Source organism: Crocodylus siamensis, chromosome 4 (genome assembly GCF_052110815.1).
Source record: "Crocodylus siamensis isolate JL-2025a chromosome 4, ASM5211081v1, whole genome shotgun sequence".
NCBI lineage: Eukaryota > Metazoa > Chordata > Crocodylia > Crocodylidae > Crocodylus > Crocodylus siamensis.
In genome coordinates this window covers 117,932,939-117,946,817 of record NC_143398.1, presented here as the reverse complement: position 1 = coordinate 117,946,817, position 13,879 = coordinate 117,932,939, and the positions used below count along the sequence as shown (strand labels likewise).

General features: G+C 43.3%; 1 long non-coding RNA gene across 1 annotated transcript in view; it reads right to left on the bottom strand.

Moving 5' to 3' along the window:
* Positions 1-260: 260 nt before the first annotated feature.
* LOC149866400 (uncharacterized) overlaps positions 261-13,879 on the bottom strand; it is an 87,825-nt gene continuing 74,206 nt past the window's right edge. The window contains exons 2-4 of the long non-coding RNA XR_016441588.1: positions 1,609-1,666; positions 1,473-1,501; positions 261-281 (exon numbers count right to left, since the gene is read on the bottom strand). This is a non-coding gene — a long non-coding RNA (uncharacterized LOC149866400). The remainder of the gene's footprint in view (positions 282-1,472; positions 1,502-1,608; positions 1,667-13,879) is intronic.

The following is a 13,879-nucleotide window of genomic DNA, read 5'->3' as shown; positions in this document are numbered from 1 at the left end:
TACAAGATTGAATGTATAATATAGCTCATTTCCTCCTCTTATAGCGTTAATGAATATTTGAGTTTATATGAATTAGCCTTTTCCATTTATTAGTAGATCAAATAAAATGTATGCAGCACAGAGTGGAATTATTCATTTTGCCCCTGCACTAAAACCCTTGTACAGAAGCTCAAAGCACTCGGAAGAAACTTACCTAGCCAACACGCTTGTCTCTTTAAAAAGAAGAAAAAGGTGTAAAGCAGGCTTGCAACATGGACATAACAAGAACATTTTCAAATATTCTGAAAAGAAAACATTTTGTTAGCTCATCCCCAAAATACAACTTCCAGCCTGGAGTGCTTAAAGTGTGCTATATTTATGCATAAATATGAGTGGGAACTCTTGGTGTGTAGCACCTCTGAAAAACAGATCACTACTATTTTGGATTCCTAAACAGTAGATTTGAAACATGGCTTTATGCAACTCAATTAATTTTTTTCTTAAAGATACCAACAATTTTACTTCCCTAAACAGTAGGAAAAGAAGAATACCATTGAAATCAGAGGTCAAAGGCCATATATTTACCCAAGGTTTGTTTGTTTGTTTTTTCTGGGAATAAAAACAGAAGATGTGAAAACTGCTATAGCAGGATTCACATATTTCAGTTAGACTGAAACATGTTTTACTAAGCCTATCCTCTGCCGGCAAGTGATGCTAAGAAATGAATGAAATGAGAGAAAGTATTTCTTAAAATATTAGTAGTTTACAAAACATGTCTGCCATAAATATGTACATCATACATCACAGTGACAAAGAGGTATGCACAGATCTCTTCTCAAATTGAGAAGTTCAAATTTCAAACAGAATACAAATATTTTAAGATAATTCCATTTTCATAAAAGTATTCACATTAGTTGAGGCTCTTTGTTTCAATATCAAATGAAAACAAATTTTGAAAGTTCAAATTTGCCACAAAATGGAATTGCCATCCTCCACCCAGCTCTAGCCCTTGTATATGGCAGGGCCAGGCTGCAGGCAATGTGTCAAGGAAAGTTATGTTAGTTCGATCTCCTAGCTGCTGTAAGCAGAGGCACATACGTTTTAAGTTCTGTCAAAGAACAGCCCAGAAGTGTCTCACTTGACAAACTGGGACGAACGAGGGCAAAGCAGATGACCAATCTGGCAATAAAAATCAATAAAAAGTTATGCCAGAGCAAGACATTCAGCCCAAGCACTCAGCAAATTCTGGAGGCAGAGAACGTAGCAGCTAATATGCCTGTAGGAAGAAGCCTCTCTGAGCCGTGATTTTTGCGCAGCCCGTCGCTGGTGTAGAACTCTGAATCTCTGTCTGCTTGGCATCTCCTACAGTTACAAACCTGGGAAATTCTTCATTGGTTTGGTACTATTTAAATTAGCCTGTACATAAATAACATACAGGCTGAAAAGTTCCACACAGAGCATATTATTTTAATTGAAAAATAAAAATATAGTACCTTTGATCTGAGGAGCAGGGTCATTCCCCCTAAAGAGAATAAACAAAGATACAATTTTATTTCATATTTGGGTCGTTCCTCCAGGTCCTTAATTGCTTTATATGTATCTCAAGGGATTTTTATAGTCTCAATTCACCTTGACATCTGAGTGTATCCCAAATATAGCCAACGGAGAAACATAATAGTCCTCTAGCCTGTAGAAGAAAAAAATGTTCAATTAGTTTGTGGGGACATGATAATGGGATTTTCTTTTTTATATATATATATATATATATAAAATTAGGTATTGCTTTGTATATGCGAAGTATTTAGAGAGAAAGCTAAGTCAATTAAATGAATTTTGCATTTAGCTCCAGATGGTGGTACTCCTTACAGGTAGGTATAAGCCACATAGGGCAAGACCAGCTCCTGTAACACTTCTATTTGTCTATTTTTTACAATAGGCTCTCAGTTTATCTCCATCTTTAATTAACCTATCCTCACAATAAGCTAGTTACAGAAATTATTTTGAAAAACTAGAATAATAATAGATAGCTAGAAAGCCATTTTATGGCAAAAAAGTCCTTTTTTGCAATCAGATTATATTACATCCTATCAATCACATACCACATTCTGGAAACTTCAAAATGGTGTCATCCTCATTTTACAAATATGGTGTCTCAAATCCCTAATGCTTCCCTCACCCAACATACACACATCTTCCTTTCTATCTCATGAGCTTGTTACAGCAGAGTATAGTTGTTGTAGGAGTCACACAGATATAACAAAGATCTCCAGTTAAGAAAAAAACTCTCAAAATCCATGTAGGAAATCTAAAGTCCTATATTGTAAAACTTTACTTTTGAAAAGTTGCAAGCAGACATTGATATTTTTTACACAAAAATAGCTTACAAGCCATATCAGATTGCTGGAGAGCTAAAAGAACCCTACATCTATGGGCCAATAAAAAATCTGAGGCAAATATTCTCAACAAGAAGTTTTATGGAGGCAGAAGAGGCAAATTATCTAACCTACCTTTTGACAAGCCTTGTTTAGGTTCAGAAACCCAGCTGCTCCTTAGCCAGGTGCTGATTTAGCTGGATTTTGAGAATATTGGGAGGTGGCACTCTTTAAGTTTGACATAAAAGAGGCAAGACATGAGGAGCAAAGACCCTCACAAACCCTGTGTATCAAAATCATAGAGCAGTGCTCCCTATAATAGAGTTTAACTAGTCACAGTAACAGCTTGTAGATCTGCTGAACCAATGAAAGACAATAATTGCTTTTTGGAATGTGAAGTGATTCACTGGATACTCTGTATAAAATTCTCATGCATGATGTTGCTTCTTGGCTCTTGGTGGTATATGAACAGAAATATCTAATCAGAATTAAAATTCTGTACAGCTTAACTTTTAAAATATATTTCTGTTTTATTGAGTTACTTAACTCAAAATTAAAATACACTCTTTTCCCCTACTTCAGCTTAGAGAGAAAAAAAATCACTTTATAAAATGTTATCACCATCAGGTTTTTTTATTGTTTGTTTGTTTTTGGGTGGGAGGTGTTGTTTTTTATTTTTACTATTATACAGTTCAGTCCTAGCATTCAAGTTTTATTAGCCAGGCTTTTCTGGTAGAGGTGGTCAAGTTCTTAGGTGGATGGTGGCAAATGTCAAAGGCTAGAAATAGACGTTGTCAGATGAAACAGAACAGCTGTGCCAGGATGACTTTTCCTAAGGCACATCTTTGGAAGACCCTTAGGGGGCCCAATTCTGTATGGGAATTCCCAGGATCAGGCCCCTTATACCCCAGGAGCACCTGCCTGGGGTGACTAGCAAGCAAGTGTGGGCAGCTCCAGGCTGCCCAGGTTCTCCTACCACAAAACAAACAGACACCCATCACTAAAAAGCATCGCAAATTAATACTACCTGTGTCATGGCTATAAATGTTGAGCATATGTGGTATGACAAGAGTGTGCATGCCAGTTTTCCTGGCCTTTGTGCCACCATAAAAATGTTTATGGCCTCACAAAGGTGACAATAAGGATGTCCTTTTTCACCCAAAGATTACCCAAAGACTATTCTTATCAACTGCATGTGGTTGCAAATTTCTATGCAGTACTTTAACTTCTCTTTTCTTCCAAAGATTACATCTTGAAGGCATTGAATCCCTCCAAGCCCTACTGACCTCTTTCGGGTCTCACATGATCAGGTCCCAATCTTTTCCACCTTCCTTTACATGGTGTAAAACAGCATTAAAGAGGATGATTTAACACATGTAGAAACAATTATTTATACCTGTTGAGTGGCACTCATCAGAATATTCACAATTGGTGATGCTTAACAACACAAAAAGTCTACTGGTATCCCCAAATGAGAAAACCAAAATAAGTCGCTGAAGTTAAATTGTCTATGAAAAGCCCCAGTTTGATAGCAATGGGACTTTTCCCGTGGATCCCAGTGAGATAAGAATTTGTCCCCAGTGATTAACTGAGGTTTGTCAACTAAGCAGAGACCCAAATTGCAGTGTAAGATGTAGACAATGGATTGCCACATCTAAGGATATATTAATTGTTATGGAACCACTTTTGTATGTTATACTTCACTTTCTATTCCTGACAAAAGAGAGTAACAACTGTGTACACCATCTTTGAACAACCTTTACTTCCATAACATGCAAGCAGAAATGTGGGGACAGAAATAAGAATGCCTTAGTGATATGAACATACTTTCATAGTTTTTCTTTTAGTTTAATGTAACCTTCCTTGAATAAAGATAAAAGATGCATAGCTTTGTGGGAGAACCCAGGTCCACTGCTAATGCAATCTCAAGGGGAAGTTAGCAAAGCAAGTAGTTGCTGAAGTCAGAATTCAGAACACTGGATTTATCACCCTTATTAAATCCACTTCGTTTTTCAAAAATCAAAAGCAGACACAATAGTGATATTATTAAACAAAAATATATAACAAAAAAATCCCTATTTGATACACTCCCATTCATGCAATTTCAGATAAAAATAACCCTACTAGTTGAAAATGAACTTCCACAGCAGAGTAATTATTTTTAGTATCTAGTCCTATGCCAGATGATCTGCCCTTCTACACACTGAGCTGACATAAGAATTGCCACACCAGAAAAGATGACCTCAACTTATATTTACCAAAAGGCCCATCAATGGTCAATGCTGAATGAATCAGAGGATGGCAGAAATGCTCCATAGTGCACTCCATTACAGAGCAGTGAATCATGGAGGAAGGCAGAACTGCTCCCTTATGCCAACTGGTGGTCAGTTTATATTCTGAAACTTAATGATGGCTCATCAGAAAAAATAAACTTTCATAGAAAAATTATTAATACAGCACAAAACAGAGTAGCAAAGCGTGTTTACTGTATGGTTGTACAGGATGGTTTTTCTTTACTTATTAGTAATAATTGAGCAAATAAATTAATTGGAAAGATCAAGCTCAAATTACATATATTTTTTGCAACCACTCTCAATAGACTATGCAAGGTTCCATGGTATGCGCGCGCGCACACACACACACAACATTTTATACCCGCACGCGCACACACACACACACACACACAGGGCAACAATTTATTTTAATGTAATGCTGCCCCCTTGTGCTTTTGCATACAAAAAAGTTTTGCCAATAATTGAGATTTATAACAAAATAAAAATCAAGGTAAAATAGCAGGGCCATCTCAGTCTTTTCTCCAGGGTTAGGTTCTGAGCTTTGCTAAAGATATTTTCACCGAAAGCTGGAGTATAATTTTAGAAGGCAGTCAACAGGCTTGCAGCCTAAGGAAAGAAAAAAAAAAAAAATATATATATATATAAATAAAGAATTAAAAATAGTGTGCTTAAGAAAGAGAAAATGGAATATATATCAGTGGCAGATGGAAAATTAAGGCAATGCTCAGATCATTTCTAAATAAGTGGAAAGCAGGACTTCAGACCTTACATAAAAACCAATAGGGGTTTATGTTGTGTCAGGGTTGATAGTAATTTTATGTAGAGTTTAGATTATGGTTTATCTGGGATGGTTTGGACAGGGATGATCCTGCCTCAGGCAGGGGTTGGACTAGATGGCTTCTGGATGTCCCTTCCAGCCCTACTTCTCTCTGACTCACTCATGTTATATGCATAAAAATGATGATCAAGGAAGGCAAGCAAAGATACAAGAAAAATATAATAGTGGGTGCATTTATATATGCTGTTGATCCAGAATCAGGTTACTTTCGAGCAAACTAATCGCAAGTAAATAATCCTAGGCAGGCATCTACACATTCAGGGAAGTGGGAACAGATTTGCTGCTAATGGCAGCAAACTGCTCCCACTTCTTGGGGACCTGCAATTGGTTTGTGCCACCACCAAGGGAAGCTCTCGGCTTCCCCTGGGTGATAGCCCAGGGGCTGACAGGGAGCACCAAGGCAGGAGATGGCTGTCTCTTGGCTGGGGCTGGGACATTGTCCCCTGCCCCCAAGGGGATGCCTGCTGCCGGGGTTAGGACCCGAGCAGCAGGGAGCTCCTGGCCCCAGCTCCCTGACTGGGGGGCAGGGGACTTAGAAATACCTTCAGGGCAGGGTAAGTCCCAGGCCCTGTCCCATCCACCAGCGGGGCAGCTAGCTTGCTGCTAGCTGCCCTACTGTCTGATTGGGGCAGGGGGCTGGGACCTACCCCACACCTGCAGCTCTTTCCAAGCCCAATGCCTCAATCACCCAATTAGGGCATGGGGTTGGGACCTGCCTCTGACCAGGACAGTTCCCAGTCCCCACTCCAGGATTGCAGGGCAGAGACTTGGGAGCTTGTTCCCTGCTTGGCTCCATGAGCACAGACCTGGGTGGGGAACAGGCTGGGGAACGTTTTTCCCCTCTCAGCTCTGCACTCACAGAGCTGAGCAGGAAACAAGCTGCCCAGCCTGTTCCCTGCCCTGCTCTGCACCTTTGGAGCTAAGCGGGGAACAAGTTCCCCAGCCTGTTCCCCTCCCACCTCTGTGATCATGGAGCTGGGCAGAAAACAGGCTTCCCTGTCCCTACCAGCAGGGAGGTGCCACTGCCAGCTCCATAGTTGCAGGGCCATCACTGGGACATCCTTATCATCCTTATCCACAGTCATAGGGCTTGGGCTGGGAGACCCTTATCACCCAGTGGCAGGTCCACAGTCATGGGGATGTCACTGGGAGATAAGGGTTTCCCAGCCCAAACCCTACTACCTTGGAGCTCGGGCTGGGAATGAGGATCTCCCAGAACCAGTTCCATAACTGCAGAGCTGGTGCTGGGAGATAAGGGTCTCCTAGCTCCCTGCTCCTCAATCGTTATGGTGAAGTGGGACCTGGGAGATAGGATCTCCCAGCCTCTGCTCCCTGATTGTGATCTCAGAGTGGGGTACCTTGGAGCTCCCTTCTGCCAGGGCAAGGAGACATAGTCCCCACCTGGGTTCCAGTGGTAGAGCCCACTCCAGCAGCAGGCAGTTCCTAGGGGCAGGGAGCAATTTCCCACCCCCAGCTGGCTGACTGTGAGCAGTTTTGCTCCCAGTCAGGAGTCAACATAAGTACTACTGCACCTTTACTAATCATGAGTAAATTTACTACACCCACAGGCACCACCAGCAGTAGCGGCAGTGGAGATGGAGCTGGTGAGCTCCTGCAGACACCACTGTCAGCGGTGGGACCAGAACTGGCAAGCTCCCATAGGCGCTGCCAGAGGCATCGGCGGCAGACCTGTCAGGAGGGCATGTGCCCCCCCATACCCTTCCCACACATTGCCAATGGTTGGAAACTGACTGAACCAGTGTTAAACCAAATAAGAATTCTGCCTACAAGAAAGTGGTATACCAGGGAAAGGGATTATAAATGCTTTGAGAAAAGACAGAGATGGGGACCATCTTGGTGGTCAAGGACAAATGAGAACAAAGCAGGTGGAGTATTAATACTATTTAAAAATCCAGAGCTGAGAGAAAAGCAGGTAGAAGTAATCAGTGGCAGATTGCAATAAATGATATTATCAGTTGCGGAAACAGAATTAGAGATTTTCAATACATATGCACCATTGGAGAGAGCGGGAAGGAATATGCTGCTTAGAAAGCTAGCAGTTTACATGGTCAGAGGGAGACCGCACATGATAGCAGGAGATTTCAATTGTATAATCAAAGTGGGTGACAGAACAGGGGAAGGAGGAAATGGAGTTTTAGACAACTCATCTTGACTGTTAACAAATATAATACAAGAAAAGTCACTAAGAGATGTGTGGGCTGGAGAGAAAGCTTTCACTAGAACAGACCCCAGTGGAAAGTAACAATCAAGAATTGACTTTGTGTTTGTATCCAAGGAATTTGGGATAAAGAAGAAATAAACCATACACGTGGCTTTTAGTGATCACTAGGTGATGCAGAAGATGGAAATGAGTTGGCAACAGCTCCATTAAAGGGAAGGGACTGTGGAAGTTAAATGTAAAGCTGTTACAAAACGAAGAAATATGTCAAATGTATACAAGACAGTATGAGGTGTGGTGAACACTGAAGTAATATATTGCGAGTACCAGAAAATGGTGGATGATGGTGAAGAGCAGGGTTGGGCAAAGCTTTAGGTGGTGATTTGATTCAGAGGAGATTCAGCCCAATTTGGTGGCTGAATCTCCAAATCTGAATCAAATCAAGGGACCAATTAAAAGGTTCAAATCAATTCAAAGCTCCCTGAATCTTCAGAAAAGATTCAGAGAGCTTTGATGATTTGGACAGCCCCTGGTGGCTGCAGCAGGGAGGTGCAGCTGGACTCTGAGCTGGTAAATAGGGGTGGGGAAAGGAGGCTGGGGGAGGGGGAGGGGACCATGGGGAGAACCTTGCCAGGCCCCATCCCCTGCCTGCTCCTTCAGATCCCAAGACCCCCACTCGCTCCCCCAGCTCCCCAATGGCTGCCCCACCCACCCCAGTTCCCAGTGCTTTAAAAAAAAAAAGCTCTCATTCACTGGATGCTGCTGGGCAAGGGTGTGATCCTCACTGCTCCCTTCTGCCCCACACTGCATGGGAAGCTCTGCATGAGATCACTGACCCCCCACCTCACTCCCCCAGCCCCCTCATGGCTGCCTTGCCCAGCCCAGCTCCAGCCTTTTAAAGAAAAGCCCTGGTGCTCACTGGTTGTTGCCTGGCAGGTGCTCACTGGTTGCCTCCCACCAGTCCAGATGGGGAGGGAGGAAGAAAGCTACTTTCACCCCCCATCCCCCACTGGGTATGTGCCACAGTAGCTCTTGACACCCCTTGGCTGGCTCTCAGCTTAACCTTTGGGATATCAGGCACTGGAAGGATCTGATAAGGGGCCAGCAGGGCTCAAGTAAGGGAGCCCTGGTGCTCACTTGTTGATCCCTGCTGCCTCCCACTACCCCACTTTGCATGGAGGGCTCTGCCACAAGCCTTCTGACCCCCCTCATTCCCCCAGCCCTCCACAGGTACCCCACCTGGGCCAGCTCTGGCCCTTTAGGAAAAAAAAATCAGAAAAGCCCTGGGACTCACCACTCCTGCAGCAGCCTCAGGGCTTTGCTTGTGCAAAGCCCCCCACACAGTGCAGGACAGCAGGGGGGACAGTGGAGATCACCCCCTGCCAGCAGGAACAGTGAGTCTGGGGGGGTTGGGGTTTTTTTAAAGGGCCAGAGCTGCGGTGGGTGGGGCAGCCATGGGGAGGGCTTGGGGGCTCAAGCAGAGCCCCCCATGCACCATGAGGCAGTAGGGGGCAACAGAGATTGCCCCCCACCCAGCAACACCCACTGATTTGGGGCTTTTTTTTCTCCAAAGTGCCAGGAGCTGGGGCAGGTGGGGCAGCCATTGCTGGGCTGGGAAAGCAGGTGGGGGACAGGCCTGGCTGATTTGGAGATTCAGCCAAATCAATTTGGGGCACTGGTTTGAATCACCAAATAGAATCACTGTACCCAAATCAGCCAAATCTGAATCCGAAGTGAATACTTGCCACTTCGCACAGGCCTAGTGAAGAGGAGAATGGAAGAATTCTTCAGGAAGAAAGACCAAAGATGCATGTGGAAAAGAATCAAAGAGCTAATGGATCTCTACGAAAAGATGTTGGAGCTGCAGGAAGCAGCAGAAGGAATTCACATACTAGAAGAAGTAAAAGAAAAAAGACAAGAGTTAGAAACCTGGTCTAAAAGAAAGATGAGAAAGAAAAATGATCTTAGCACAACCACCCTGGGTGGAAGAAAATAAAGAGGGGTTCTGCTACTGCTTTCACTTGGCCAAAGTGAAGTCAGCAAAAGGAGAGCTTAAAGCAGTACAGAAAGGTGATGGTGCATGGGTGGAAAAGCAAAAGGAGATGTTGGAGGGAGGAAGATGTTAAGCAGAACTATACCAGAAAAGGATACAGACAGAAATAAGATGAAAGATTTCTTGAAAGAGTCTGAAGAGAAAGTAGAGGAGGAAGCAAAGAAGATGAAAGAAAAAGATAAGCTTAAACAAAGTGGAGGAATATTTAAAAATCTTTAAAAGGGAGAAATCACCAGGAGCAGATTGACTGCCTATGTAATTTTATGAGAAGTTTTGGGAATGGGGAGGGAGGCATATAGTAGAAGTTTCTGAAGAAATTATGGAAACAGGAGAGGCACAGAAAGATTTTACAAGACGTGTTGTGATCTTACTCTTCAAGACAGGGGAGAAGGAACTTCTGAAAAGCTGGAAAGGAAAAATTTATAAAGGACTATAAGTACACGGCTTTGAGGATAAGGAAAAGCCTCCAGAAGATAATACATGAAGACCAAGTATGCACAGTAGGGGTGTGTGAAACAGGCCATATTCGATTCGAATTCAGCCTGAATCGGGGACAGCGATTCAGTTAATTGATTTGGATCACTATCTGCAATTCAATTCAGCCGAATCTGAATCTGAAGATTTGACGCTGATTCAGAGAATCAGTGATTCGGCCATAGATATAGCTTTAAATGTTTTCTCTACATACCTCAAAGTACCAGGTGTGGCTTGTGAATGTTGCAATATTGGGGAGGATGAAGCATCACACAGGACCTATTTACCTCCCCCCCCACCCCGGTGCTTGGCAACAAACGCAGAAGTGAACTGGAAGTACTTCTGGAGACCCCTGGTGCACCCCCCAAACCCCGGAGGCACCAGTCGCTGAGCCAGAAGGTGTGTGTGTGTGTGGGGGGACTGTATGCTCCCCAGTGGACCCAGAAGTGGACCAAGAAGTGCTTTTGGTTCACTTCCAGGTCTGCTGCCAAGCACGCTGGGGAGGCCCCCATGCTTCTTTGGGATGCCCCATCCACCCCATCATTGCAGCATTGACGAGCTCCCTTTACCTTGAGGTATGTAGAAAAGACATTTAAAATTGTGTCTATGTCTGAATCTCCAAATCTTTCCAAAACATTTCAGAGGGTTCAGATTCGATTTGGAGAGATGAAAGGGTCTCCTGATTCAATTTGGATTCAGATATTTGGCCACCGAATTGGGACATATCTCCACTGAATCAAACCAGGGACCGAAGAGTTCCACAGCCCTAATGCACAGTACGAGCTAGGAGGATCTCTGAAGTGACCCTGGTGATCAGAGATGCACTGTCCCAAATCCAAGATAGGAAAACAAAACACAGTTATAGCAAATCTAGATTTAGAAAAGCATATGATAGAGCTGATCATGATTACATATTAGAGATGTTAAGGAAATATTTCTAATGTCAGGAAAAATGGGGTTCCCAGAGAAATATATATGTTGGATAAGGTTACTGTACAGAGAAGTGGAGAGTCAAATCCAAATTAATGGGCACCTAAGCAGGGCCTCTAAAATCCATGCAAGGGTGAGACAAGGGTACCCCCTGTTGCCACTACTATTTAAATGTGCCAGAGAACTGTTAGCACAAAGAATAAGAAAAGATAAGATCATAAGTGGAGTAAAGATACTGGGATGGAGAGAGGTAAAATGTGTATTATACATGGATGATATTAATGTAGTAGTTATAGACTTTTGATGGAAAGGATGCTAAAGCATACATCAGACTATGGAGAAGTGACAGGGGCCAAACTAAATAAATCGAAAAGCACCATAACAGAAATGGGGAAAAGGAGGGACTTGGAGAATATGGGCCTTCAAATAAGAGCGATAGAAATCAGAGTGCTATGGATCCTGATGGACACTGAATGGAAAGGTAATACAGCATGGGAAAAGGTGAAGGCAATGGTACTACAAACATTTTGGTTATGGTCCAGAAGGACATTGTCCTTTGCCAGAAAAGTGGCAGAGTTTAAGGCTGTGCTACTGCTGATTATTCTATATATGGGAATTGTATTCCCACTGACATGACAAATAGCAGAAGTAGAGAGGGAAATATGTGTGTTTTTCTGGAATGCCAAATGAGAAAGTTTTGCTAGAGCTGAACTGTACAAAGCAAGAGAGATGGGGGATGGCTGCTGGGATTTGGGATTGCTCATCTATGTGCAGTATGCAAGTACAATATACAAGGTGGTAACAGAGGAAGAGGGGAAAGCAGCGTGTATCACCCTATTACACACATCTGCAATTTTGAGGAAATGCGGAGTATATCAGACCTCTTTGAAGAGTGCATGGGTGTGGCAACCGCTGAATCATTACGTCAGAGCAGAAGGTTTCATACAGAAGTACAAAATAGGGAAGGTAGGGCTGGAGGTCCTGAATGATCATAAATTGATGCAAACATTAAGGGAAAGAGACAGGATGGCACCAGTGGACCAGAATGGCACAGAAGGACAAGTGAAAAAGGTGTGAGGAGCAGTGGCGGGTAAACAACTAAAAGGCAAACATGCTGACCTAACATGGATGGCTATAAGAAATATCTTGCCAGTGAGAGATGCAACAGATTTTGAGGGCTTGAGGAGCTCATCTAGGGGCACTGACAGAAGTGACCATTTTCCCCTTATCTGACCACAAAAAGCAGTCTATAGCTGTGAACCAACAAGTGCACAGCTGCAGACCACGTAAAAAATAGCTGATTTGGTGAAAATCTGAACTCTCTGTTGCATGACGGTTCAAATGAAGATGTTTCAAAACATAGCATCTTCTGTCTTCCTGTCAGCCTCCAAGCTGTTTTCGGAACGGGAGCGGGGGAAGGGAGTAGAGGGAGTTTGGTCTGGGGTTTTTTCAACCCCTGCTGGAGGGTGGGGTAAGTGGGGAGGTTCCAATTTACCCACCTCACCCGCCAGCACTGAGAAATAGAAGGAGCTCCCTCTGCTCTCTTCCCCCCTCCCATTCTGCAAACACCATGGGCTGGGAGGGAGGAGGGGGCATTGCTAGGAGAAACCAGCTGCTGGCTTGAAGCCAGCAGCTAGATTCCCCTCCCCCGTACGACCAACAGTGAACTTCTGTTTGGATCCAGGGGATCGTTGCAACTCAGAACACTTCCTGCAAAATTGTTCTCAGTTACAGCAGGGAGCTGCACTTCTGTCTGTGCCCAAGGGAGAGGTGCAAGGAAGAAGAAATAGTGGGACATGTTTTTGGAGTGTACATATGCAATGGGGGGGGAGGGAAGGGTCCATGGCTTTCTGTGTCACCAAAATAAGCCTGTTGTTAGCACAGGAGACATTACTATATGGACTCATATTAAAGTGACTGCAAGAAATGTTATTAAGGAATTTACAAAATGTGTTAAAACTAGTTGATGGAATATAAGAAACCTTTTGATGTTTAAGGTGTTGCCTTTCATTGAAAGAAGGTGCATGAAGCTGGGGCTGCATGAACTGAAATACTACATCGATTGGGACAAGGAAGAGATCAGAGAGGAAGGGGCAGAGAAGAAATGGAGGGAAAAAGGACTGGACACACATTTTCACTAAACCAACAAGAGAGGACTAATGACAGAGGTGGAGAGTTTCAAGTGGTTACTGAGGTAATAGTTTTTCATGGTGGTCTGTATGAAGAATGTGAGTTCTATAAGGGGTTCTGTTGTGGGAAGGTGATTATGTTGTTTAAGGGTTTAATATATGTAATTGTATGGTTTTGATATGTAGTTGTTTCTGTGATATGAAGTCTTGGTAAAACAAGACTGCTCAACATGTGAAGCTTTATAGTGTAGGGTGATAAGTGTGTTTTTAATAACATTTGTGAAGTAAAATAAAATAAAATAAAAAGTTTCTGATCAGCATCTCAGCTATGATCAACCATTTTTGGCACCAAGGGAGGGTGTCAGGGCTGAATCTGGCCTCTCCCGTGCCAGCCTGGATTGCAGTACCTCCAGAGTGGTGCCATTTCCCTCCTAGGGGAGAAAATCCCTTCGTCTTTTTTTTTAAGGAACACACACGCACACACACACGCACACATATATATACACGCACACGGTTCCCATCAGCATGTTTGCCCAGTCTGGGCCATGCGTTTCATAGTCCTCCTCATTGTTGGTTGCATTTAATTAGCTTCAGAGTTGGTTTCCATTACTGAGCGCATGCTTTTTTGACA